Raw genomic sequence first — 26,817 nt, forward strand, 5'->3', positions numbered from 1 at the left:
CACTCTCCACCATTGTAACTCTGAGTCCCAGTATGCGTTCTGTGTGTTTACATTTCAGAGGCCTCAAGAAGTTGCTTTTAGTGCTTTGCCCAGAGTTTTTAGTTGAAATCAGTGAGGGAGAGAGGCTTGCACTGGACTTCCATGTTGGATGGGACTAGAAATCCTACTAATAATCTATAATGTGCTATTTTACTGTTTCTTCCGTTTTTGTTTTATGTGTGTGTGACCAGATGTCAGTCTTATTTAGAAACCAAATTAATTTCTGATCTGTATGGAAAGCAGTTTATAAAAATAAGTAAAATGATTAATAATCAAATTAAGATAATTCTTCATTGTATACAGAAATAAAATATTAGCACAGTTACTTACTTTTCCACCACAGAAATAGTTTTAAATCATTTCAGAGGATTTCAAATTTCAAATCCTCATTTAAACTATCGTAGGGGCACCTGGGTGGTTCAGTCAGTTAAGCGTCTGCCTTTGGCTCAGGTCATGATCCCAGGGTCCTCAGATCGAGTCCCACATCAGACCCTTTGCTCAGCGGGGAGTCTGCTTCTCCCTCTGCCTGCTGCTCCCCCTGCTTGTGCTCTTTTTCTCTCTCTTTCACTGGCAAATAAATAAATAAAATCTTTTTAAAAAAATAAACTATCTTAGAATTAAGTGTGCAGTTGCTTTGCCCATTTTATTAGGTTATCTTATGGTGCAGACCCTAACTGATCTCTTAGCTTCCATCTTGTCCCCCACTTTCAATCCTGTGTTCACTGCTAGAATCATCTTTCAAACATGAAATAGATCTTTTTCATCATTTTAAAACTTATGATAGCTTCTCATTGTACTTATAAAATAAGACTACCTCGCCATATAACCCCAAGTTCCACGGCTGCTCCTTCTCTCAGAGACTTCGTCTCATACAACTCTATTCCTAACCTTTGAGCCACCTTGACCTTTTTTTTTTTTTTAAAAACCAGCTTCTGCTCTAGAGCCTTTGCATGTTGTGCCCTTTGCCATTGATGTTTAAACAGCTGTTTTTTTTTCTCGTTACTACAGTTTCAAATCAGGTATTACCTCTGTCTGCAGAGAGCATCCTCCCTCAGTCACTGAATATCACATTATTCTGCTGTATTTTCTTTATAGCTCTTATAATTATCTGAACTTAACCTGTTAAGAATTCATTTTCTTGTATTTTCTCCTGCTTCCTCCCACCCCCACACTAAATTCTGTTTTGTTTACCATAGTACTTACATGTCCTAAAAACTGTCTGACACATAGTAGGTTCTCAGTAAATAATATTAATAAGCTTTAAAAATGGAGTTGCCATTTCTAAGATGGTATGAGAATGATATGACAAATATGGCTATTTTATCATCATTTTTAGCCTTAGAGTACAAGGGCTTTTATTCAGTATTCTTCCATTCACTCTCCTCCCTGTACCCACCCTCAAATTCCTTCACCCTGAAGTTCAAGTGATCTTTTTAAAGCTGCAAACTTTATCATGTTCTGCTTCTCCTTAAAACATTTCTTTCATTGCCTTCCTGTTCATCTTGACCCAAATCCTTGACATGACCTTCACAGAATCCTGGCACATGCTGATCTCTAGTGGAGTGCTCCTCATGCTCTTTTTGGTCAGTGGCCTCTCCTCCCTCTATGTTATTGTATAGTAGAGTGTGTAACTTTATAACATTTTTCAAAGTTGTCATTGTACATTGCTTTGACTTTTTCTCTCTTCTGCTGAACTTTCAACAAACTTAAGGAAGTCAGGGATGGGTTTTGAGCTTTTGCTTACCATTGGATCGCTCTGCTAAAATATAGGAGGTACTCAACACATAATTATTGAAAGAATAAATAAGTAGAAAAATTATCACATGATCCAGGTGCTTAAATAGAAGTTTGAATCACTAAATGCATTTATTAATTAGTCCATTTTTGGTTTGTCTAGATAGCAAAATATGTTAGCTTGGATAAAATGCTCAATAAATAACTACTTTGAATAATATTTTTTATTCTGTAAAAGGATAGTTGAATTTTGTACATTGCACATTTCCTAGCAAATTTAAAGGAGAAGTCATTTTTTCTTTTACATATTTTTACTTATCAGGTTTAATAAATCATCTCCACTAATAAATAATTATATTTTATCATAAAATGGTAAATAGAGATCAGTTTATGGATTTATAATTTTTCATTAAAAATTAGATTTTAGTATAATTCTTTAATGTCATAACAAATACAGTTTACAAAATAAAACATTTTTATGGATCAATTACTGTTTTGAATCTTTAAAGGAAATGGTGATTATTAAAAATTTTTTGACATTGTACATGAGGATTTTAGATAATTGTATACTTCAGTGCTTTTCTAAAAAAGACTTTATTTATTTGACAGAGAGCATGAGCAGGGGGAGTTGCAGGCAGTGGGAGAGGGAGAAGAAGACTCCCTGCTGACCAGGGAGCCTGGGGCAGGGCTGAATCCCAGGACCCTGAGATCATGACCTGAGCCAAAGGCAGATGCTTAACAGACTGAGCCAAGCAGGCGCCCTTAGATTACTGTATTTTAATGTGATTTAGTTTAGTAAATCATTTATAAGAGTAAATAAATACATGTTTGAGAATATTTACCCTTGATTTTTTGTCAGAGCTTTGGGATTTATAGTTAAAATGTCCATTATACTTTTTAAGTAGACCTTTGATATAGGAACCTGTTCAATTAGTTGTCATTTAAAACTTAAACAGGATTATTTACTCTGGTTCATGGATGATAATTAACATTCTTCAAATAATTCGCACTTTGATTTTTCATACAAAAAAGTGTGATATTTGATATTAGCTAAGTTAATCACTTTTGGTTAATGGATATCGTTACATTTTATGAAGTGTCTTCCACTCACTAGATGTTAAACCAATCTTAAAGTATCTAGCACTGATTGTAATCAAGAGTGAAAATGGGAAGTACCCAAAGGAATCTGTTCTGTAGAGAAAGGTATTTCCTTATTTTATACATTGAAGAAAAAGAATAATTAATATAACTATTTTATAGTTATTATTTGAAAGATTTATAGAAAGTGAAATAGGACTTTTGTGCTAGATATACTCCGTTTTATTTAGCAAATAATTTGTATATTATTTTTGTTATATTCACTTAGGCACTTAATATAACTTAACATCAGGGTTAGAATTACCTAAGTATTAACTAGATTTTCTTTGAAAAGCTATTGTATTTTTTTTTTTTTTGGGTGGGGGCATTTCATTAAACATTTGTTAAAATTAGTAGCTAAACTAAAAATTTAAGTTGATCAGGGTTTAAACCAAATCATTACTTGAATTTTTGTTAAGAAAAATTGTAGGGGGGGGAAGATGGTGGAGGAGTAGGGGACCCTGTTTCAGCTGGTCCCCTGAATCGAGCTGGATATCCACCAGACCATTCTGAACACCCACAAAATCAGCCTGAGATGTAAGAAGATATATGTGGATCTCTACAAACAGAACATCTCCAGTGGTTGGTCTTGAGGTATGAAGCGGGGAGCCAATATTCTGCAGGCAGATATCGGGAGATAAACGGAAGGGGGAGGGAGCCTCCATGCTCTTGCGTCGGGAAGGCAAAAGCCTCCCATGCTGGGGACAGAGCACAGACTCGCAGACCGGTAGCGGTGGGGAAGGGACTTCAGGGCAGCCCACCAGACTGAAACCTAGAGCTGTAGGTGCCTGCCTGTGAACTGGGGGTGGCTGGGGGTTTTAGAAGCACAGAGGGCAAAGACGTGCCTGGCCCTGGGAGCAAGGACTGGGAGAGGGGCTGAGGGGCGCACAAACCAGGACTCTGCAGGTTTTTAGCAGCACAGACAGAAACGGAGTCAGTGTGGCCTGGAGAGCTCAAGGAAGAGCAGACTGTGATCTTTCTGTTCTGAGACAGAGGTTTGGGTATGGTCACTTCTGCTCTCACTCTCAGAAGAAACACAGAAAGCCACAGTGAAAGCCACCAGAGAACAAAAGCCCCCCAAAACCGGTCCTCACCAAACCCATCTGCCCGCCACAGGGAGCGGGCAACTCTGCCCAAACAGGATTGCCTGAGTATCAGCGTGGCAGGTCCCTCCCCTGATGCCAGGCTGGAAGAACAAGAGGCCCACATCACTGAAGTCCCTATAAAACAGTTACATCTTGCTTGGGTCGTGGTCAATAATTTGGACTTTGTACATTCCCACAACCACACTTCATCAGAATGACTAAGAGGATGAACCCCCAACAAAGAAAAGAAACAGACTATGGCCTCTGCCACAGAACTAATGGATATGGATGTAACCAAGATGTCAGAAATGGATTTCAGAGTAACAATTATCAAGGCGATATCTAGGCTTGAGAAAAATATTAATGAAAATATAGAATCTCTAAGGGCTGAAATGAGATCTAATCTGGCCAAATTTAAAAATGCTATGAATGAAATGCAGTCTGAACTGGATGCTCTGACTGCTGGGGTAAACGAGGCAGAAGTACGAATTAGTGAGTTAGGGGATAAGATGATAGAAAAGAGGGAAAATGAAGTGACATGGGAAAAATCAATCAAATTTCAAGAAGTTAAGCTGAGAGAGATTACTGACTGAATGAAACGTTCCAATATCAGAATTATTGGTATCTCCAAGGGGGTGGAGAAAGAGAGAGGTCTAGAAGATATATTTGAGCAAATTTTAGCTGAGAACTTCCCTAATCTGGGGAAGGAAGCAAGCATTCGTGTCCAAGATGCAGAGAGGACACCTCCCAAGATCAATTAGAACAGACCAACATCACGACATATCATAGTACAATTTGCAAAATCATAGATCCAAGGAAACAATCTTGAAAGCTGCGAGGGGGAAGAGGTCTCTTACGTACAGAGGGAGGAACATCAGAATAACGTCAGACCTGTCCACATAAACCTGGCAAGCCAGAACGGGCTGGCAAGACAATATTCAGTGTACTAAATGAGAACATGCAGCCAAGGATACTGTATCCAGCAAGGCTGTCATTCAGAATGGATGGAGAGACAAGGAGCTTCCAAGACCTGCAGAAACTGAAAGAATATGACCACCAAGCCAGCCCTGCAAGAAATATTAAGGGGGGTTTCTATAAAAGGAGAAAGCGCCCAAGAGAGATACAGAACAGAAATTTATAATCTATAGAAACAAGGACTTCACAGGCAATATGATGACATTAAAATCATATCTCTCAATAATCACTGTCAACATGAATGGCCTAAATGCTCCCATAAATGCCAGAGGGTTGCAGATTGGATAAAAAGACATACTCATCCATATGCTGTCTACAAGAGACTCACTTTGAACCTAAGGATACATCCGGACTGCAAATGAAGGGATGGAGAACAATTTTTCATGCCAACAGAACTCAAAAGAAAGCTGGGATAGCAATTCTCATATCAGACAAATTAGATTCTAAGCTATAGACTGTAGTTAGAGATACAGAAGGACACTATATCATCCTTAAAGTATCTATCCAACAAAAGGATCTAACAATTATAAATATCTATGCCCCCAGCATGGGGGCAGCCAACTACATAAGCCAACTGTTAACCAAAATAAAGAGACATGTAGATAATAATATGTTAATAGTAGGGGCCCTCAACACTCCTCTCTCAGCAATAGACAGATTATCTAAGCAGAAATTCAACAAAGAAACAAGAGCTTTGAATGAAACACTGGACCAGATGGACCTCATATACAGAACATTCCACCCTAAAACAACAGAGTACTCTTTCTTCTCGAACGCACACAGAACTTTCTCCAGAATAGACCACGTACTGGGTCACAAATCAGGTCTCAACCAATACCAAAAGATTGAGATTATTCCCTGCATATTCTCAGACCACAATGCTTTGAAACTGGAACTCAGTCACAAGAAAAAATTTGAAGAAACTCAAACACTTGGAAGCTAAGGACCATCCTGCTTAAGAATGTTTGGGTTAACCAGGAAATTAAAGAAGAACTTAAACAATTTATGGAAACCAATGAGATCCAAAACACATTGGTCCAAAACCTGTGGGATACGGCAAAGGCATTCCTAAGGGGGAAATACATAGCCATCCAAGCCTCAGTCAAAAGAATAGAAAAATCTAAAATACAGACCCTAAACTTACACTTTAAACAGCTGGAGATGGAACAAGAAAGTAGGCCTATGCCCTGCATGAAAAGAGAATTAATTAAGATTAGAGCAGAGATCAATGAATTAGAAACCGGAAATATAGTAGAGTAGATCAATGAAACTAGAAGCTGGTTCTTTGAAAGAATTAAGGAGGTCAAAACTCACGGGCCAAACTTATCCAAAAGAAAAGAGAAAGGACCCAAATTAATAAAATTATGAATGAAAGGGGAGAGAGTCGTGACTAGCACCAAGGAAATAGAAACAGTTATTAGAAATCATTAATAACTATATGCCAATAAATTAAGCAACCTGGAAGGAATGGATGCCTTCTTGGAAATCTATAAACTACCAAGACTGAAACAGGAAGAAATTGACAACCTAAATAGACCAGTAACCAGAAACGAGATTGAAGCAGTGATCAAAAACCTCCCCAAAAAACAAGAATCCAGGGCCTGACGGATTCCCTGGGGAATTCTACCAAACATTCAAAGAAGAAGTAAAACCTATTCTCCTGAAGCTGTTTCGAAAAATAGAAACAGAAGGAATACTTCCAAACTCATTCTATGAGGCCAGCATTACCTTGTTCCCAAAACCGGGCAAAGACCCCATCAAAAAGGAGAATTACAGACCAATATCCCTAATGAATATTAATGCCAAAATTCTCAAAAAGATCCTAGCTAATAGGATCCAACAGTACATTAAAAGGTTATCCATCATGACCAGGTGGGATTCATCCCTGGCATGCAAGGGTGGTTCAACATTTGCAAATCAGTCAGTGTGATAGATCACATTAATAAGAGAAGAGACAAGAATCATATGGTCCTCTCAGTTGGTGCAGAAAAAGCATTTGACAAAATACAGCATCTTTTCCTGATTAAAACTCTGCAGAGTGTAGGGATAGAGGGTATATTCTTCAATTTCATAAAAACCATCTGTGAAAAGCCCACAGCGAATATCATTCTCAATGAGGAAGAGCTGAGAGCCTTTCCCTTAAGGTCAGGAACACGACAAGGATGCCTACTCTCTCCACTATTGCTCAACAAGTACTAGAAGTCCTAGCAACAGCAATCAGACAACAAAAAGAAATAAAAGGTATTCAAATTGGCAAAGAAGAAGACAATCTCTCTTTCTTTGCAGATGACATGATACTTTATGTGGAAAACCCAAAAGACTCTACCCCCAAATTATTAGAACTCATACAGCAATTCAGTAATGTGGCAGGATACAAAAATCAATGCACAGAAATCAGTTGCTTTCCTATACACTAACAATGTAACTGTAGAAAGAGAAATTAGGGAATCAGTTCCATTCATAATAGCATCAAAACCAAAAGATATCTTGGAATAAACCTAACCAAAGACGTAAAAGATCTATACTTTAGAAACTACAGAACACTTATGAAAGACATTGAAGAAGACACAAAAAGATGGAAAAACTTTCCATGTTCATGGATCGGAAGAATACACATAGTTAAAATGTCTGTGCTACTCAGAGCAATCTATACTTTCAACACCATCCCTATCAAAATACCAGTGCCATTTTTCAAAGAGCTAGAACAAACAATCCTAAAATTTGTGTGGAACCAGAAAAGACCCCGAATCACCAAGGAAATGTTGAAAAACAAAGCTGGGGGCATCACATTGCCTGATCTCAAGCTGTACTACAAAGCTATGGTCACCAAGACAGTATGGTACTGGCACAAAAACAGACACATAGATCAGTGGAACAGAGTAGAGACTCCAGAAGTGGACCCTCAACTCTATGGTGAACTAATCTTTGACAAAGCAGGAAAAAAAATCCAACTGAAAAAAGACAGTAATAAATGGTGCTGGGAAAATTGGACAGCTATATACAGAAGAATGAAACTGGACCATTCTCTTACACCACACAGAAAGATAAACTCCAAATGGATGAAAGAGCTCCATGTGAGACAGGAATCCATCAAAATCCTAGAGGAGAACATAGGTAGTAACCTCGTTGACAGCAGCCAGAGCAACTTCTTTCATGACACATCTCCAAAGACAAGGGAAACAAAAGCAAAAATGAACTCTTGGGACTTCTTTAAGATAAAAAGCTTCTGCACAGCCATGGAAAAAGTCCACAAAACAAAGAGGCAACCCACAGAATGGGAAAAGATATATGCAAATGACCCTACAGATAAAGGGCTGGTATCCAAGATCTATAAAAAAACTTCTCAAACTCAACACCCAAAAAACAATTAAGTCAAAAAATGGGCAGAAGATATGAACAGACACTTTTCCAATGAAGACATAAGAATGGCTGACAGACACATGAAAAATCATTCAACATCATTAGCCATCAGGGAAATTCAAATCAAAACCACCTTGAGATACCACTTTACACCAGTTAAAATGGCAAAAATTGATAAGGCAAGAAACAACAAATGTTGGAGAGGATGTGGAGAAAGGGTATCCCTCTTACACTATTGGTGGGAATGCAAGTTGTTATAGCCACTTTGGAAGACGGTGTGGTGGTTCCTCAAAAAGTTAAAAATAGAGCTACCCTATGACCCAGCAATTGCACTACTGGGTATTTACCACAAAGATACAGATGTAGTGAAAAGAAGGGCCATATGCACCCCAATGTTCATAGCAACAATGTCCACAAAAGCCCAACTGTAGAAGGAGCTGAGATGCCCTTCAACAGATGAATGGTTAAAGAAGATGTGGTCCATATATACAATGGAATATTATTCAGTCATCAGAAAGGATGATTACTCAACATTTGCATCAACATGGGTGGAACTGGAGGAGATTATGCTAAGTGAAATAAGTCAAGCAGAGGAAGACAGTTATCATATGGTTTCACTTATTTGTGGAACATAAGGAATAGCAGGGAGATTGGTAGGAGAAGGAAGGGGGAAATGGGATGGGGGGATACTGGGGGAGATGAACCATGAGAGACTGTGGACTCCGGGAAACAAAGTGAGGGTTTCAGAGGGGAGGGGGTTGGGGGGATGGGCTAGCCTGGTGATGGGTATTAAGGAGGGCATGTATTTCATGGAACACTGGGCGTTATATGCAAACAATGAGTCGTGGAACACTACATCAAAAACTAATGATGTACTGTATGGTGACTGACATAACATAATAAATAATAATAATAAATAAAAAATGTATCAAAGGGAAAATTACATAATAATCATCCTTGACCTTTATACTCTTTAAAGAAATGTTTTCAAATGTTGTTTTTTAATTCACTTACTTCTGATGAAACTCTTATCAAATTTGTTGTTGATCTATTTAGTATAAATATGCTTGTTCTTACCTAAATTATAGTACCGGCATTGTGTAACTCTTCTAGGAAGTTTCTTTTGAAGCCCATGTGGTGTGCAGGAGGACCACACGGGCCAATAGTGGTGTTCTGCTTGCCACCTCTAGTCTGCACCCTTCCACCAATAATCACTACATGCTACTGGTCATAGTAGGATAATGTACAGTGTTGACATAGCTCAGTTCAGCCCACTACTACTGCTGGAAAATGAGACTGAAGCTTGTGCTTACGATAGTCCACAGTAAATGATAGCATACAAAATACTCAGTAATCTCCCCGTTTGGGGCAAATTAAATTGCCCTCTACAATGGGAGACTCACTTTTAGCACAGTAGAAGCTTATTATTTTGGCCTTAAAAAGACTCCTGGATCAGCAAAATAATTAGAAAACCATTTAAAAGTAGGAAATCATTGATCCACCATCGTTATCTTAATCTCACCTTCGCTCTCTCTCAAACACACCACACACATGCATGCACTCTCTCTTTTTACTTACTTGTCCCAGATGATTTGGATGATCATTACGTTCATGAGTTTAGACTGAACTAGTCCTGCCCTTTTTTTAGTAGATTTGGATGCTAGGATCCAGAGAGATTAAGTTTGCATTGTAATTCTCTTTTCCTGGTTGATTCCTGGTCTGCCTTTTTTTTTCCCCCCTCCTCTCTCCCTGAGACATAAAGCAGCTTTAAATTTATGGAGTGCCTGGGGAAATAACAGTATGCCCAGAAATAGCAGTCACAATAAATAGAAATATTTGTTTTTATGTATTATTGCAGGTTAACTATTAGATAGTTATACTTGTGACTATCTTTGAAATTAGGCCTTTTTTTCATTCAGTTGCAGAATCATTAATCTTCTTAAAGCTTGTTTTATTTTGGTGCATGGGTAATATTGTAAACTATCCTATATGAGATAGTTTTTGTTTATTACTAGATTAACAGTAGTTTTAGTTCTTTATCTGTCTATATTTTATCAGTCTCAAGAAACATATATATTAATTTCATGTATTAGGTGGCTTTATATTTCAAGGCTATAATTTATTTAATTTTGTGATTTTTTTCCTACTCTTTATATCATCATATTTAATATTTGGTATGATAATCATCATCAGGAACGATATTAAAAGAATACCACAGAACTTGCACAGAGTTTGTATAACCCATTCAATAAGTTTTTGTTAATTTTCAGATTTATCAGAAATAATGCTTTTTAATGACTAGAACTTACAATTTTCAGTTATTTAAATTATAAATAAGTTTATTTCCTTTAGATAGAAGAACCTTTTAATTTTATTCCTCCACTGTATCCAGTATGTTAAATACATTAATATGTTCAGAAAAATCATGGCTAACATTTATTGTGCAATTACATTATGCTACATGCCTACACTAAGCACTTCACTTGAATTTGTCTTGTTTAATCCTTGTAACCACACACTGTGGTAGAAACTGTTATCTTCTCCATTTTCCAAATGAAGAAACTGAGATACTGAATGGTGAATAACAGAGCAAGTAAATGGTGGAGCATATACTTAGGTTTGTCTTGCTCGAGACTTTTAGTCATGATGTTATGAAGCCTTTACTTTAAAATTTCATTAAACTGAATGTGGCAATTTAATTTTACCAGTTCAGCAAGTGTTTTGTTTCCAGAAATTACTTTAAAATTTCACCAGACATGATCAGTAGCATTTTTTCCTTAAAAGTTAAAACTACCATGTTTATATGGACTCCACCCACATGTTTGTTGTCTTTTCTCCATCTACAGACACATATTTGCATTTATACGTGAGAAATTTCCATTTTTCCTTCATAATTGACTTCTAGCTTCATTCTTTATATTCAGAGAAGATATGCATGATTTTAGTCTTTTTATATATTGAGAGTTGTTTTCTGACCTAACACATGGTCTGTCCTGGCGCATGTTCCTGTTGTCAGGTACAGTGTGTTATATATGTCTGTTAGGTCTAGTTGGTTTACATTGTTATTCAAGTTCTCTATTACCTTATTGATCTTCTGTCTGGATGTTCTGTCCATTAGTGAAAATGGTGGATTGAAGTCTTCAACAATTATTGTAGAACTGTCTGTTTCTCTCTTCAATTCTGTTAATATTTGTTTCATATATTTTCATGTTGTCTTGTTTGGTGCACAAATGTTTATAATGATCTTCTTGATTAATTGACCCTTTTTTCAATATATAATGTCCTTCTTTGTCTCTTGTAACAGTTGTTGATAAAGTCCATTTTGTCTAATACCAGTATAGCCACATATCTCTTTTTTGACTACTTTTTGCATAGAATATCTTTTTCTACCTTTTGACTTTCAATCTGTTGTGTCTTTGAATCTGAAGATTTAGATCTTGTGGACAACATATAGTTGTATAATTTTTTTTAATCCATTCTGGTGATCTCTGCCTTTGATTGGAAACTTTAATACAGTTACTTTTAAAGTCACTGCTGATGAAACAGTACGTACTTCTGCTATTTTCCTATTGTGTTCTGTATGTTTTGTACCCTTCTTCCCCCCTCCTTCCCTCCATTACTGCTTTTTCTTGTGTTTATTTATTTGTTTCTGTAGTGATCATCTTGAATGCCTTCACATTCCTTTTGTGTAATATTTTTTAGATATGGTCTCTGTAGTTATAAGAATTACATTTAACATCTTAAATTCATAACAATACTTCAAGTTGATACCAAAACTTCATAATGTACAAAATATCTGCCCTTCTTTAGCTCTGTCCTTCTTTCCTTTTTTATGTTTTTAAAAAATTTTAATTCCACTGTAGTTAACATACAGTGTTATATTCCTTTCAGCTGTACAATATAATGATTCAGGAATTCCATGTATTTCACTGCTCAAGATAAATGTAATCTTAATCCCCTTCACCTATTTCACCCATCCTTCCACCCACCTCTCCTCTGGTAACCATCAGTTTGTTCTCTGTAGTTAATAGTCTGTTTCTTGGTTTCTCTCTCTCTCTGTTTTTTGACCCTTCCCTGTTTGTGTTGTTTCTTAGATTCCACATATGTGTAAATCATATGGTATTTGTCTCTCTCTGGCTTTATGCTTAGCTTTATACTCTGTAGCTCCAAGTATGTTGTTGCAGATGGCAAGATTTCATTCCTTTCTATGGCTGAATAATATTCCATTGTGAGTGCATGTGTATGTGTATAATATACACACACACACACATACCCAACATAGTCTTTATCCATTAGTCTATTGATGGACACTTAGGTGGCTTCCATGAGTTGGCTGTAGTAAATGATGCTGCAATAAACATAGGGGTGCATGTATCCTTTTGAATTAGTGTTTTTGTATTCTTTGGGTAAATATCCAGTAGTGGAATTACTGCATCATATGGTAATTCTGTGTTTAATTTTTTGAATAACCTCTTTACTGTTTTCCACAGTGCCTACATCAGTTTGTATTCCCACCAACAGTGCATGAGGGTTCCTTTTTCTCTATATCTTTGTCAATACTTGTTTCTTGTGGTTTTGATTTTAGCTATTCTGACAGATGTGAGGTACTATCTCACTATGGTTTTGACCTGCTTTTCTCTGATGATGAGTGTTGTTGGACATCGTTTAATGTGTCTGTTGGCCATCTGTACATCTTCTTGGAGAAATGTCTGTTCATGTCTTCTGCCCATTTTTAAATTGGATTATCTGTTTTTTGGGTGTTGAGTTTTATAAGTTATTCATATATTTTGTATACTAACCCTTTATTGGATAGGTCATTTGCAAATATCTTCTCCCATTTAGTAGGTTTCTTTTAGTTTTGTTGGTTGTTTTATTTGCTGTGCAGAAGCTGTTTATTTTTATATAGTCCCATTAGTTTATTTTTGCATATGTCTCCCTTGCCTCAGGAAACATGTCTAGAATGTGTTATAGTCAATTACTGCCTGTGTTCTCTTCTAGGATTTTAATGGTTTCCTTTCTCACATTTAAGTCTTTAATCCATTTTGAATTTATTTTTGTCTATGGTATAAGAAAAGTGGTCCAGTTTCATTTTTTTTCATGTTGCTGTCCAGTGTTCCTAACACCATTTATTGAAAAGACTATCTTTTTTCCATTGAATATTCTTTCCTGCTTTGCTCAGATTAACTGACTATATAATGGCGGGGAATATTTCTGCACCCTCTTTTCTGTTCCATTGATCTGTGTGCCAGTACCATACTGTTTCGATTACTTCAGTTTTGTAATATAACCGTGAAGTCTGGAATTGTGATACCTCCAGTTTTGTTTTTCTATTTCAAAATTACTTTGGCTATTTGGGGTCTTTGTGGTTCCATATACATTTTAGGATTGCTTGTTCTAGATCTGTGAAAAATGGTGTTGTTATTTTGATAGGGATTGTATTAGATGTGAAGATTGCTTTGGGTAGTATGGACATTTTAACAATGTTCTTTCAATCCATGAACATGGAAGGTCTTTCCATTTTTTGTGTCATTTTCAATTTCTTTCATCAGTGTTCCATAGTTCCCAGGGTACAGGTCTTTCACCTCTTCGGTTCAGTTTATTCCTAGAGATTTTATTCTTTTTGGTGTAATTCTAAATGGGATTGTTTTCTTAATTTCTCTTCCTGCTGCTTTATTATTAGTGTATAGAAGTGCAACAGGGCTGCCTGGGTGGCTCAGTCATTAAGCGTCTGCCTTTGGCCCAGGGCGTGATCCCAGGGTCCTGGGATCGAGCCCTGCATCAGGCTCCCTGCTCAGCTGAGAAGCCTGCTTCTTCCTCTCTCGCTCCCCCTGCTTGTGTCCCTCTCTTGCTGGCTGTCTCTCTCCGTCAAATAAATAAGTAAAAAAAAAAAAAAATTAAAAAAAAAAAGTGCAACAGATTTCTGTACATTGATTTTTTTATCCTGCAACTTTACTGAATTCATCTATCAGTTCTAGCAAGTTTTTTGGTGGAATCTTTAGGGTTTTCTATATATAGTATGTCATCTGAAATGTGAAAGTTTTACTTTTTTCCTTATCAGTTTGTATGCCTTCTATTTCTTTGTTTTGTCTGATTGCTGTGGCTAGGTCCTTCAGTACTATATTGAATAAAAGTGGTGAGAATGGACATTCTAGTCTTATTCCTCACCTTAGGAGAAAAGCTCTGTTTTTCACCATTGAGTCTGATGTTCGCTGTGAGTTTTTATATATATATGGCTTTTATTATGTTGTGGTATGTTTCCTCTAAACCTGCTTTGTTGAGGGTTTGTATCATGTATGGATGTTGTACTTTGTCAAATGCTTTTTCTCCATCTACTGAAACGATCATATGGTTTTTATCCTTTCTCTTACTGATGTGATGTTGTTGAGGAAAATAAAAATCAGACTGGCGAGAGATCAAGTGACACTTGGAGAAGTAGGAGAATTCAGGTTTACTTTATGCCAGCAGCCCCAGATAAGCTCGCACTCGAAATTCTGGGCCCTAGGCAGTGGGGTTATAGAGCTTTTTCTAGAGGAGTACAGGGGGTCAGGTTACAAGGCTGTGCTGACTGCTGCTAGGTGGTTTTAAACGGGGAGTAGGGGGTTGCTTTAGGTGGGAACAGAGGTCATGTAGGGAGCTTGTGGCTGGAAGCCTGCTTACAGAAGCAGAAAAGGCTGGTTTTCTTTTGCTCCCAGTGGGGCTTCTAGTTCTCTCTAGCTATTAGGTACTTCCCATCTTTTGGAGCCCCCTGGCCTGGGCCTGCTCTGGGTAAGTTTCCTCTTCAGTGTATCCCATTGATTTGCACATATTGATATACCTTTGCATCCCAGGAATAAATCCCACTTGATTTTGGTGGATTCTTTTATTAATATATTGTTGGGTTCAGTTTGCTAATATTTTGTTGAAGATTTTTTCATCTGTATTCATTAGAGGTGTTGGCCTGTAGTTCTTTTTGTTGTATCTTTGTCTGCTTTTGGTATCAGGGTAATGCTGGCCTCATAGAACGAACTTGGCAGCTTTCTTTCTTCTTCTACTTTTTGGAAAAATTTGAGACAAAGAGGTACTAACTCTTCTTTAAATGTTTGGTAGAATTCACTTTTGAAGCCGTCTGGTCCTGGACATCTTGTTTGTTGAGAGATGTTTGATTACTGATTCAGTTTCATTGGCGATAATCTATCTGTTCAATTTTTTAAATTTTTTCCTGCTTCAGTTTTGGTAAGTTATATGTTTTTAGGAATTTGCCCATTTCTTCTAGGTTTTCCAGTTTGTTGGCATATAGTTTTTCACAATATTCTCTTATAATCCTTTGTATTTTTTGTGGTGTCAGTTGTTATTCCTCCTCTTTCATTTCTGGTTTTGTTTATTTGAGTCCTATCTTTTTTCGTGTGTTTTTTTCTTTGTTGGTTTGTTTGTTTTGTTTTTTTTTTGATGAGTATAGCTAGAGGTTTATCAATTTTGCAAATCTTTCAAAGAACCACCTCCTGGTTTTATTGATCTGCTCTATTTTTTAGTGTCTATATCATTTATTTATGCTCTAATGCTTATTACTTCCTTCCTTCTGCTGGATTTGGATTTTGTTCTTTTTCCACCTCCTTTAGCTGCAAGCTTAGGCTGTTTATTTGAGGTTTTTCTTCTTGAGGTAGGCCTGTATTGCTATAAACTTCCTTAGTAGAACCACTTTGGTGCATTCCAGGGATTTTGGTTTTTTGTGCTTTTTTTTCATCTGTCTCCATGTATTTTTTGATCTCTTTGATTTCTCAGTTAACCCATTCATTGTTCATTAGCATGTTACTTAACCTTCATGTATTTGTGCTCTTTCCAGATTTTTCTGGTGCTTGATTTCTACTTTCTTAGCGTTATTGTCAGAAAAGTTGTATGGTATCACTTCAGTCTTTTTGAAATTGCTGAGATTTGTTTTCTGACCAAATATGTGATCTATTCTGGAGAATGTTCCATGTGCACTTGAAAAAAAATGTGTATCCTGCTTTTTTTGTGTTGGAATTTTCTGAATATATATATTAAATCCATCTGGTCCAGTTTGTCATTCAAAACCACTGCTTCCCTGTTGATTTTCTGTTTGGATGATCTGTCCATTGATGTAAGTGTGGTGTTAAAATCCCCTATCGTATTATTATTGATTAGTTCTTTTATATTTTTTATTAACTGTTTGGTGCATTTGGGAGCTTCCATGTTGGGTGTATAAATATTTATTTTATAATTGTTATGTCTTCTTGTTGGATTGTCCCCTTAATGATTATATAGTGTCCTTCATTCTCTCTTGTTAGTCTTTCTTTCAAAGTTAGTTTTGTCCACTATAAGTATTTCTACTCCAGCATTCTTTTACATCCTTTGTGCGTGTGTGTGTGTGTGTGTGTGTGTGTGTGTGTGTGTGTATCTCCTCTGTTCTTTTCTTGCTTTCTTCTGTCATCATGAGTTTGCTTTCTTTAGTGATATACCTGGATTCCTTTCTTGCATATATATGGCTGGTTTTTGATTTGTAGGTGCTATTGTGTTTGTATGTAACATTTTCTGCATATAGCAGTCTATATTAAGTTGAAGATTGCTTAAGTTTCAACCTATTCTTTACTCCTTTCCCTTCATGTTTTGGGTATATAGTGTCATACTTTGCATCCTTTTATTTTGTGAATCCCTTGACTGATTTTTACAGCTGTACTTTTTTTTTTTTTTTTTTTTTACTGTTTTTGTGCTTTCTGCTTTTCTTACCCTCACTTGTGGTCTTTCCTTTCTACTCAGAGTCCCCATTAACATTTCTTGTAGGGCTGGTTTAGTGGTCATGAACTCCTACAGCTTTTGTTTGTCTGGGGAACTCTCTGCCTCTCATTCTATTCTGAACAATAGCCTTGCTGGATAGAATACTCGGCTGCAGATTTTTCTTTTCAGACCTTTGAATATATCATGCCACTCTCTTCTGGCCTACAAAGTTTCTATTGAAAAATCCACTGATATCCTTATGGGGTTTTCCTTTTATGTAACTTTTTCTTTTCTCTTGCTGCTTTTAAAATTCTTCCTTTATCACTGCTTTTTGCCATTTTAATTAATATGTGTCTTGATGTGGCCTTCTTTTGATTGATTTTGTTGGGGGATCTCTGTGCATCCTGGATTTGAATTTGTTTCCTTCACTAGATTCAGGAAGTTTTCAGCTATTATTTCTTCAAATAAATTTTCTGCCCCCTTTTCTCTCTCTTCTTCTTCTGGGATCCCTGTAATGTGAATGTTAGTATGCTTGATGGTGTCATTGAATTCCCTAATTCTATTTTCATTTTTTAAATTATTTTTCTTTCTCCTTTTCAGCTTGATTGCTTCTTGTTACTCTGTCCTCCAGGTCACTGATCCATTCTTCTGCTTCCTTCAGTCTACCATTTATTTCATCTAGTGTATTTTTAATTTCAGTTATTAGTTCTTCATCCCTATTGATTCTTTTTAAATCATCTCTTTGTTAAGGGTCTCACTGATGTCCTCCACTATTTTCAAATGTCAGTGAGTTTCTTTATGATTATTACTTTAAATTCCTTATCTGGCATATTATCTCTGTTTCATGTAGGTCTCTTGCTGTGATTTTTGTCATGGTCTTTCATTTGGGACTTATTCCTCTGTCTCCTCATTTTGTCTAACTATTTCTGTCTGTTTCTCTGTGTTGGGAAAGTCAGCTATGTCTCTTGCTTTTGAAGTTGTGGGTGGGGCACATACTTTTAACAAGATGGTGCTGGTCCTCTTCTTCCGCAAGGGACACACAACATCTGTGGGGACTGGGACTGGCCAGGGACACTCTTCAGTGTGTGTGCAGGCGAGTGGTGCATCTTTAACAAGGTGCTGTTTTTTTCCATCAGAGGTGACCATCACCGCCTCAAGGACCAAGGCCCTACAAAGTGTGTGTGGGGAGACGTGGTGTTGGCAAGACTTTTGCAGGTCTTGTGGAGGAGGGGACCTGAAGCACCAGGACTGAGGCAGGTTCAGCTGGAGGGGGCAGGGCGTGGTATAGGCAGCTAGGTAGTGAAGACAGGCACTGCACTGGTTTCTGAAGGTGGCCCTATGTTTATGCTGGTTGGTGGAGGAGAGAAATGGTACTTACCTGCTTCTTTGCTCCTGAAGATGTCCCTCAGTGGGCTCTGAGATTAATAAATAACTCTCCCTCCCATATGCCACGGGTATTTTTCAAACTGCTCATTCTATACTGTTTTTCTGCTGACTGTTTCTCGTGCTCTCTCTTTAAGGGCAAGGACTCAGTTTCCTATCACCCTCCTGGCTCTCCCAGAACTGAGCCTGCTGATTTTTAAAGTGTCAGGCTTTATATCCTGCTGGTTAGAAGAACTAATGAAATTTGGCCCCTCTGGTTTTCAAAGCAAGTATTAGGGGATTCGTCTTTCTCTTGCATCTCCCCAATATGGTATTCTGTTTCTCCCGCCTTATTGTGCCCATGGCTCCCTCCCTTTAGTGGCCAGACCCTTGAGGTTTAGCTCCTTACAATGTCTCTGCTCTTTCTACCCTTTGATGTGGCCTGTTCTCTACATTTAGTTGTGAAGTTTATTCTACCAGTCTTAGAGTTAATTGCACTTAATTGAGTTAATTGCACTGATGTGAGTGCTATGTAGTTGTATCCATGGGACAAGGGGAGCTTATGGTCCTCCTACTCTAATATCTTCCCTGGAAATGTTCTTCCTCCCTTTTTATGTTGTGTTACAAGTTACATTTTTATACATTGTTGCTCTGTAGCATAGATTTATAATTATTTTTTATGCATTTGTGTTTTATATCTTGTAGGAAATAAAGTTTGGCAATACAGACCTTAAATGCAGTAATACTGGTTTTGTATATACTAATGTATTTACCTTTATCAGAGATCTTTTTCTTCCCACAGCGTTGAGTTACTGTCTGGTGTCCTTTCAACCTGAAGGATTACCATTAACTTTTTTATAGTATGTGTAGTGGTATCAGACTCTCTGCTGTTGTGTTTCTGGAAATGTCTTAACTCTTCTCATTCTTTTTTTCCCCCCTTAAGTAGGCTCCATGCTCAGCATGGAACCCAACATGAGTCTCAAAACTTACAACCCTGAGATTGACACCTGTTCTAAGATCAAGAGTCAGACTTAACTGACTGAGCCACCCAGACCCCACTTGTCTGTTTTGCTAGATACAAAATTTTTGGTTGACAGTCTTTTTCTCTAAGTATTATATATATATGTCATCCCACTATCATTTGGCTGTATATGTTTTGTGATAAGACATCATCTGTTAATCTTACTGAGAAATCTGTGATGTGACATATTTTCTGTTGCTTCTTTGAAGATTCTCTCCTTGTCTTTCAACAGTTTGCTTATTGTGTATCTTTATGTAAGTGTCTCTGTTAATTATACCAAGAGTTCTTTGAGCCTCTTAGATTTGTAAATTTTTGTCTTTCATCAAACTTGGGAAGGTTTTGGCCATTATTTCTTCATATATACTTTCTGCCCCTTTCTCTTTAACTTCTCAGGCTCTCACAATGCATGTTGATTCATTTGATGTTGTCACACAGGTCTTTTAGGTTTTGATCACTTTTCTTCATCGTTTTTCCTTTTGCTTCTCAGACTCCATAATTTTAATTGTCCTGTCTTTAGATTTGTTATTTCTTTCTTCCGCCTGCTCACACCTGTTTTTGAACCACTCTTAGTGAATTTTTCATTTCAGGTATTGTATTTTTCAGCCCCCAAAATTGTTCCTTTTATGATTTCTACCTCTTTATTGATAATCTCATTTTGTTTATTCGTTCATTTATAAGATTTCCTTTCTTTTTTTGGTCCATGTTTTCTTTTTGCTCTTTAAACATCCTTAAGACAGTTATGTCAAAATCTTTGTAGGTAAATCCAATATCTAGATTTCTCAAGGATAGTTTTTATCAATTTGTTCTATTTTTTTTTTTGATAAGCCTTCCTGTTTTTTATTATATGCTTTGTGATTTTCTTTTTTGTTGTTGACAACTGAGAATTTAAGTATTATAATTTGGTAACTCTTGAAATTTAGTTTCTCCTAATATTTGCTATTTTCTGTATTCTTAAGTTTTTTCAGTCCATTCTTTCCCAATCTATTTTTTTTTATTTTTGCCAAGATTTATTCTTTGGCATATGAAATCACTGAAATCTTTATTTCTTAGACTATGTTCAGCTAGGGTTTTGACACATATTTCTTTGAGAGCCAGGAGCTAAAAAAAAGAACAAGAACCAAACAAAAAACCAGACCTCTCCTGTTTGCCGATTGGTCCTTCATCATTTAGCCAGGCTTGCAGTCATCTTAGTGATCAGCTTCAGGTGGAAGGTTTTGGTCTTCTGCTTGCACTGGACATGTACATTTTCCTATATACATGGGTGCTTTTGAAAGTCCTAGTTTTCCAAGGAAACTCTCACTAATTCTTGCTCCCAGGCCTTAGATGGTCTTTTTAATGTTTCAGTTGTAACCTTTGCCCCATGTATCTGCTTGTTCTTAATTCAGCTTGCAGTATGTTCAAGAGCAATTCCCACCACTCTTTTTGAGTTAGACAAAAAAGAGATGAATGTTCTATGTCAGTCCTTCAGGTAGCTCCTAAACAAGTTAGAACACAGTTACATAATGTTTTGCAAATATGGTCTGCTCAGCTCCCTCCAGAACCAAGTACTGGTCTCCCACACTGGGAACTGCATCCCTCTTCAAGACTGTTGCTGTGCCAAGGAGGGAGTAGGGCAAGGGCAAGTAACAATGCCACAAAGGCTTTCAAGAGTCTCTTTCTTCATTCATTGTTCATTTGGTTTTTATATATCTTGGATTGTTTTCCAGAGTCATTGCAAAGTTGTTTCTGGCAGTTATTGCTTGTTTTTTAGTGTTTCTCTGGGAGGATGAGAGCTTGGACTTGTATGTTCTGCCACTCCACTGATATCACTCTGCTTTCTTTTTGAAAATTATTCTATTAATGATTTAATAGGGATAACAAAAATATTATCTTCTTAAAATTATCTGCTCGAAATACTATTTATTTAAAAGTTTCTATGTATTTGTTTTTTACATCTGATTTTATATTATCTAAAATAATAATTTTGACCCCTTGCCTTGGCCCTGAGAGGCTGGATGGGCAGTTTGTTTGCAGTGGCTCTAATCTGGGCAGTGATTCCTCCTCCTCCTCACCCCAACACTGGTGGTGATCCAAATAAGTGGCCATGGCCATGTCCCTTGGTGAAACTGTGGGTAGACTGTGCCTGAGCCTGGCATCTGTTCGGCTTGCATGGAGGATGTGGATGCTGTGGAGCCCACTCACCTGCTCCCTGTATGTGAACAGGCAAGCAGGAGGAAGAACCACCAGTAGTAGGTGTACAACAGAGAGAAATATGAATCACTCTAGGCTCTCTTTGTTCAGAGTTACCATAATCAAGCCACACAGATGTTCTTAACAGCATTGAGAAATTGGACTGGCTATTTGTCCAATTATGTCACTCTTTTGTGTCATCTGGTTTTAGCCTGTTTATGTCTAGAATATCTATCAGTGAGCTGCTAGAAGAGGTTCAGTGTTTGCATTTTCACCAGATGAGTTTCAGAGACTGACTGCTAAAAATTAATCCACATTGGAAAGCCCATAGATTTAGGTGCTAGAGATGGAGAAGTCAGAAAAATCATGAACTCTCATTTTGAAGAAATATATGCCACTGAGCTCCCTGAAGCTATGATATGGCAGCTTCAGAAGAAGAAATACAGGGGCGCCTGGGTGGCACAGCGGTTAAGCGCCTGCCTTCGGCTCAGGGCGTGATCCCCGCGTTATGGGATCGAGCCCCACATCAGGCTCCTCCGCTGTGAGCCTGCTTCTTCCTCTCCCACTTCCCCTGCTTGTGTTCCCTCTCTCGCTGGCTGTCTCTATCTCTGTCAAATAATAAAATAAAAAAATCTTAAAAAAAAAAAAAAAAAAGAAGAAGAAATACAAAGCGCTTGGTATAACTGATTAGCAGAATACAGGGTTCCAGTATGATGTCAGTTGCTTAAATTTGCCAGACAGCTGTGTTCAGCCCCTAACTGTGTTAAAAGATAAGAGAAATGTCTTGGAGCCAACTGGAGGCCGGGTCATCCTTGCTCTGGTTTTACCCTTTCATCCCTATGTGGAAAATGTAGGTGGCAAGTGGGAGAAACCATCAGAAATTTTAGAAATCAAGGGATAAAATTGGGAAGAACAAGTCAATAGCCTGCCTCAAGTTTTCAGAAAAACTGGTTTTGTTACCAAAGCTTTCACCAGACTGCCATACCTGTGTGAAGGTGATGCATATAATGACTACTACTCTCTAGATAATGCTTTGTTTTTAAACCAGTATAAACACTTGGAGGCCCAAGTCTTCAGAGCCCACCCCAAAAATATATACTCCAGAAGAGGATCTGTGTTTGTGATTATGTGAAGGGAGGACCTTTGGGGACTGCCATTGTAAATATCATGTAGTGATTTAAACAGCCAAAGTACTAATTATTTCTTTGTAGTGTGTAAAAGGAGTGTTTTTAAAAAACAAAACCCAACTCTTTAAGGATTTTTATCAACTCTTTACTCCGTAACATAGGTCACATTCCAATTATGGAAGATTTTTTTTATACTAAATTGCAGTAAGGACTCATTCCCAGTCAAAGCTATAGTCACAGCTTCACATGGAACCAATAAATATGGATTGTTCTTAATAAAAGGAAGACTGGCAATAAAGCTGTCCATTCACTTGCAAATATTTGGTTATAAGGTAGAGCCACTGACACTCTTTCATGTTTAGAAATTCTTTTTGTCGTTATTCAAAAAATGTTTTTAATTATGCTAATAAACATTTTTGGAGATAAAAATATAATAAGTTCTAAATATGTAGAGAATTACATATGGCCATCAAATCATTAGAATGTAGATAATAATAATAGAGAAAATGGAATATTATTGAATAGACAATTTTTTTGTGTTTACTTGAGCACTGGGTCTTAGACCTAATGGGTGGTCCTGGATTTTTATCATAAATAAATTAGCCTAGAGAGACTGTTGTCTCTCTGTTGAGATAATGTCCTTAGTGGCTACTGTCTTCATAGACATTGCTGAGTCATTATACTTTGCCTTACTGTATGTCAGCACATGAATATACTTAATTCATTGATTTTTTTGAATCATTTTCTTTGAATGGGATTTTAAATTTAATAAAAAACATTTCAGTAGTAATGTTCATTTAAAAGAAAGAAAAGGTTTCAGGTCTCTACACTATTTATGGCATATTATCCTATCACAACTAAATGCGGCTATCCATAGTCTTGTTTTCAACTTAGTTTAAAGCAAATCTTTTTTCTCCTCTTACTATTAAATATTCATTGCACACACTTTGTGACATTTCTCTAGCAATTTAGAGATAAACCTTGTTTTTTAAATTATGTAATACTTTTTGGAATTCATACCTAGTATAATGTGATCGTCTAAAACTTGATGTTGTTTAGATGTAAACTGAGGGCCCAATTAATTAGACATGTTTGTTTATAGCATTATTCTAGTTGTTTTTAACCTAACCTAGTTTAAAATCTCTGGTGCTACCTTCATGAAGGAGATGTTTGTACATAAAAAGCACTATAGAAATCTATTGTAAATCTTCATTTAGCATTATTTTCAACAGTACATAGATATTATAAATGCCTTTAGCTAAACATCACTGCAGTAAAAGTTAAACAAGAATCTGGAATTTAATTTATGTTGTTTTGAGATTTAAGTCACCATTATACGTATTATTTGCTTAATAAGTTACATACATGTATGTTAGAAATTACTAATGGAAAATATATGCTCTTTCTATCATTTAAAATAATTTGGATACAAGGGTATTTTTTTTTCAAATTAGTCAACTTATTTTAATTGTGAGTGCTAGGAATTCATTTTACAGAGTTATTTATCAATGAGAAATTAATCTGTTCCGTAAATTTCACATTGTAATTGTCACAAATAATTGATGAACTATTCCTGTAAATATATGTTGGACAATATACATACACATAGCAACATATATAATATGTATGTAATTTATGTATTTATTAAAATTTCCTCAATAAATATATCTAGATTATTTTATTGGTTGATTTACATTAGATATTGAAATACTTTTAAATTACAATTGCATTTTAAAAATTTACTCTATTTAAGTTACTTTTCAAGTGAGTAAAAGGTAATCTGTTATCTTAAAACACAATTTATTTGTGCTGTCCGATCATTTAAAGGTCTTTGTGCAAGATTACTGTAATAACGTACTTATGCGTGCGCGCATGCGTGCGCGCGCGCGCGTGTGTGTGTGTGTGTGTGTGTGTGTGTGTGTGTGAGAGAGAGAGAGAGAGAGAGGTGAAGAGGGAGAGAGAGATCTGAAAACAACCTGTACATCCTTGTTACAGTTATGGCTACCTGACAACTTAGTACAAGAATCAGAACAGCAACTAAAAACATCATATTAAACTCTCTTGCACCCTCTGTTGTTATTCTGGGGGAACACTACACATACCTTCCCATGATTGTATTGGCATTAGACTTATTAACATCCCTGATAAAATTAATACTTAGTTTATTACACTTACTCCAAATTAGATTCCTAGTAAAGGAGGATTTATTTATAATTTCTGGTGATGTTTCCTTCTATTATAAATATGTTTTTATTGTATAACACCTTAAATCAAAGAGGAGCCTCTCTGTCTTTGATTTCTCCTAGTTACCAGTTCCAAGCCCCTCCAAATGTTTCACACAAATGAAAATCTCTGCAGGATATACACACTGTATATACAATTTTCCAGAATTACAAATTCTGCCTGTTCTTTTGTAAATCTTTCAGTTGTCAGACAATTTCCTTCCAAAATAAGAATCTGGAATCATCCATACTAAAATTAAGAATTTATAACTGTAAGGAACAGATGTTTTCATAAACATTTGCTATAATTAATTTCAACTAGAGGATTGAAGGAACAAAGCAGTTTTTCCTGCTTAAAAACTTTATTGCCTTTTCCCCATATAGCAAACTCTGAAATCTTTTCTCTAATACTGTTTAGAAAAACAGTTGTACTCCTTATTTGGTATGTTTTTGAGAAAGAAAAACTGCTTTTTGTCCTTATTCCCATCCTTTGAAGGTTACATTTAATGTAATATGCTCATTTTGAGACAGGTATAAGATGAGGAAAACCTTTGTAATATATTATGATGGCAAAAGCTAGTTTAAAAAACCGAAAGTCTCTTAATTATTTGAAGGATTTTATATTTGATCTGGTAAATATCAGCAGAAAGGAAGAAATATTCTGTTGGTGAGATCTTATGTGTTTAAGTAATTATAATCTTTCGTTTTAAAGAGAAAGAGGGCTCATTTTAAACGTATGATATAGTACTTATTTTATGCTGATTATAGAGTGTTTCACAGGAAATGTCTGCAAGCTGTTAAATAACATGTGTTGTAGGAAATTTTCATTTAGTAAGAAACGGTAATTTTCTTTAAATTCTTTTTGTTTATTTATTATAATACCATTATTTTTTTAAGAAAATAAAGTATGTTGTATGAGTGATCTTATAGTATTCATGTTTTCAAAGAATTAACAAAATATATCCAGCTAAATTGATCTTAAACATTTAAGTGATTTTGGATAATTTTCTTCTATAAAATTTGGCAGTAGTTTTAAATGCTATAATCCATTTTTGGATTTTTGTTTAATGAAAAAAAAAAAAAAAACAACCTGAAAGTGCATTTGGAAAAAAGAATAGGGTTAAAAGTAAGTGGACTCAGTCCAGTTCTTGTCCTCTTAAATACTTTGGCACAGCTGTAAAGATTTTGAAAAGAACTAACATTCTTGACTAATCTGTCAACTATAAAATGTGCAAAGAAAAATAGGTAGCTGTCATTAAAATTACATTTCAGCTTTCAATAACCATTTAATGAGTAGCATAATTATATAAGTATGGTACCTTAAGTACTGTACTCAATAATTAAAAATAATCTCATCTTTAAAGTGAAAGCTGTGTAATTACTATTTGACTTAACCAGGACCACTGTGATGATCTCCAGTGGCACCTTAGATTGTTCAAAGTGGATTAAAAGTATAAATTAAAATGGATAAATCATTAAATTATTAAGCTTTAACTATCATAAAAATGAATATAACCTGATGTTTGAAAGTTACATTATAAGAATTAGGGGTATAAAATGTAATCAGAATCTAGTCTTTTTAATTTGTTTCTAAGAATAAATGGTCTATTTAATAGTAGTGAAACTATACTTTGAAGTATATATTTTAAAATGTAAACTACTAAAATTAAATTTCTTTCAATAAGCATATATATTTTATACTGTGGCATTGGTAAGCATTTTTTAAACTTCTTTAGCACATTTAGTTTTATTCTATAATCTTTAAACTGATAGGTATGAATTTGCTCTAAGTCTGATACTATGAATATAACAGTTTCTTAAGTGGGTTTTTTTTCTAAATGTTTGGTATTGTCGTATGATGCAGAGATATCTTTCAA

At 36.0% G+C, this 26,817-nt stretch overlaps 1 protein-coding gene and 1 pseudogene across 1 annotated transcript in view; both read left to right on the forward strand.

Moving 5' to 3' along the window:
* Positions 1–26,817, forward strand: part of TBC1D5 (TBC1 domain family member 5) — a 562,848-nt gene that overhangs the window by 271,819 nt on the left and 264,212 nt on the right. The window lies entirely within an intron of this gene.
* Positions 17,019–23,119, forward strand: LOC123788345 (protein-L-histidine N-pros-methyltransferase pseudogene; annotated as a pseudogene).

This window comes from Ursus americanus, chromosome 20 (genome assembly GCF_024610735.1).
Source record: "Ursus americanus isolate L20-20 chromosome 20, mUrsAme1.1.p, whole genome shotgun sequence".
Classification (NCBI taxonomy): domain Eukaryota; kingdom Metazoa; phylum Chordata; class Mammalia; order Carnivora; family Ursidae; genus Ursus; species Ursus americanus.